This window comes from Echinops telfairi, unplaced genomic scaffold (assembly GCF_000313985.2).
Source record: "Echinops telfairi isolate 266 unplaced genomic scaffold, ASM31398v2 ScPeMD7_2291;HRSCAF=2852, whole genome shotgun sequence".
Taxonomy (NCBI): Eukaryota; Metazoa; Chordata; class Mammalia; order Afrosoricida; family Tenrecidae; genus Echinops; species Echinops telfairi.
Genome location: NW_022106189.1, coordinates 21,349,150 through 21,352,278, shown reverse-complemented (window position 1 = coordinate 21,352,278; position 3,129 = coordinate 21,349,150).

The window sequence follows — 3,129 nt, the reverse complement described above, 5'->3', positions numbered from 1 at the left end:
GCAGTGTGATGGAAAACAAAACAAAGCAAAACCAAAGCCCTCAGTGCAACGTTCCGGGCCCTTTTCTCACCAATGTGCCTCTCAGTTTTCTTAAACCATTTTCTTTTCTTCTTTAAAAAAAAAAATCATTTTATTGGGGGCTCTTACAGCTCTTATAACATTCCATACATCAGCACATTTGCACATATGTTGCCACCCTCATTTCAAGACATTTTCTTTCTACTTGAGCCCTTGGTATCAGCTCCTCTTTTTCCCCATCCCTTCCCCATCCTCCCACCCTTGTGAGCCCTTGATAATTTATAAATTATTGTCATATTTTATACCATCTGTTGCCTCCCTTCCCCCATGCTTCTGTGGTTAAACCGTTTTCATAATAAGGTCCCCTGATCGTCCTGTGTCCTTTGGGAACATCTGTCAAGATGACCCCTTTAGGGTTCCCCAGGAAACAGCCACCAGATCCTTCAGAGCAGATCTCTCTGTCTGGAATTGAACTGGCTCGGGAGATTGTCTCAGAATCACTGTATGGCCTGCACCTTTCTTATTATGATTTTTAAAGCCCCTAATGCGGTGAGAGAGCTTGTCCGCAGCCATCCTCGGAGGGCAGAGACTGTTTAGACAGGTTTGTTTGCGATAAACTGTGTGTGTGTGTGTGTGTGTGTGTGTGTGTGTGTGTGTGAACTGGAAGCCTTGGTGGGGGCTGGGTGGAGCAGTGGATAACTGCTAATTGCTCCGATAACTGCTTTCTTCCTATGTTTGTTCATTTTTAGTTTAAAAAAATGTAACTTCAATTTCATGCACTGCACTTGCACTGAGGGGAAAAACACCACAAAACCAAACAGCAGAGGCACCAAAATAAGGTAAGAACCATCTAGAATCCTATTAGCTAAAAGGAATCACCGCAAACCATTGTCTCAGAAACCACTGCTCGGCCTAGAACCTCATCCCATTCTTGAGCCAATGATAACCTAGACCTTGAAAAAGAACTTTAAAAAAGAAAGAAATGGCCAACAATTACATGAAGAAATGTTCACATTCATTGGCAGTAACAAAATGCAAACTGAAACAACAATGATATTACCACCTCACCACTGCACTCTTAGCAAAAGTAAAAATACTACTAATAATAAATGCTGCTGAGCATGTGGAGAGATTGGAGCAATCGTACATTGCTCGTGAGACTGCAGGGTTGTACATCCACTCTGGAAATCAGCATGCGCTTGCTTAAATGAACGGCACGTGCAAATACGTTGCTTCTGCAATCTCTCTGCTTGGTACTTACTCTAATGAAACTAAGAACGTAACATGAACAGGCATATGCACACTTCTTTTTATTGCAGCAACGTCTACAATAGCAATAGGTGGCGTTAAATAAAAGACTACAGAAGAATGGAAAAACAAATGCTGGTACACTCATACAACTGGATATTAAGCATCCTTAAAAAACAAACACCTTAAGACATGGACAAAATGGGAGAACATTATGCTTACCAAAGTTAGTCAATCCCAGAAAGATAAATATTTTAAGACAGATTACAAAGGAAAATAAAGAAAAACAAGAATGGTTTTCACACCAAAGGATAAGACATTGAAGACTATGAAGAGGCTGGGGTGGGGGTGGGAAGGAGAAGGCACTGGAAACTATGGAGGGAGAGTAGAAAAGAAAATAAAGTTTTAAAAAGAACCACATATTGGGAGGGGGGTGCTGTTACTGATTTGAATTGATGAGATGGGTGGGTGCAACTACATAGAACATGTTTTTCTTTGTAAGTGTTTCATTCCACGAATGAAAGGGGGCATTTTAAACAGATGCAAATAAATAAAAACATCAAATAATAAAGAAAATTAAATTTTTAAGAGAGAGAGGGAGAAGGCTCACGGCCTTAAAAGCTCTCTGGAATCCTCACCCCTCAGGTTGAAGCATTGGTCTGAGCAGCTAGAAAGGAAGGCAAAATAAAACTGAAATGGATATGAAGTTGGGGCGTAGAGTTGATTTCTAACAAACAGTTCTCTCTCTCTCTCTCTCTCTCTCTCTCTCTCTTGGACCAGCTTTTGAATGTTGGTGGCAGTTTGCCTGGTTTGAAGTCTAGCCAGTCATTCACCACTTAACCTCCTTTGGCCTCAGTTTCTCCATCTGTAAAAAGGAGGAAACAATGCTCACACTTGCTAGAGTTGTTATGACAACGAGTTAATGTATATACAGCTCTTGGGACTGTGCCTGGCACAAGGCATATGCCATCCGAGTGTGATCTGTCATCACCGCTTTTATTATCACCTATGTGCCAGGGGCCATCTGCTCAGAAGGACACCTAACCTTTAACAGAATAATCAGTGGCTACCTAGGATTCCCCGGCACAAACGGACTCCTGTTTACTTCTGTACGGTATTTAGGTCATTTCTACTTTCCCCCCTTCTCTTATGAGCAACCTAAAGACAATAGCCCCGCACACACCCACATTTGTTTCTGAAAATCCCTGAGTCACAGGCCACAAAGATTGGAAGCTTCAGATACAATGTTGCCAACATGTCCTTCATAAACGTTGAAGCAGTTACCTCCCCTGAATGAGGGAGCAACATGCCATGTCTCTGTGCCCACCCTCTTGCCGGTGGCCCGGCACCCTTCACAATCTGCCCGTCTCCACTCCTTCACCATCCCCTCCCCATAGCCTTCTGCATCCCAGGAACCTGCTTCCGTTCATGGAATGGGATCAACAGAAAATGAGGGTTTGAGGTGTAAGTAATTCCAAGGAGCCCTGGTGGCATAATGAGTTACACATCTGACAGCTCGCTGAAAGGTCACCAGTTCAAAACCACCAGCCAGTCCATAGGAGAAAGATGAGGCTTTCTACTCCCATGAAGAGTCACAGTTTCAGAAACTCACATGGGGCAGTTCTCCCGTGACCTACAGGGTCACTGTGCGTCGAAATCCATTTGATGGCAGTGTGCTTGGTTTTTTAAAGTAATTCCAAGGACCTCTTGTGGCTCAGTGGTTAAGCGCTTGGCTGTCATCACCGTTTAATATCACATATGTATCAGGGGCCAGAAGGTTGGTGGGGGAACCTCTTCAGCAGGCTCAGCAGCAGAAATGCCTGGTGCCTGGTCCCAAAAAGATTACAGCCTAGCACACAGGGT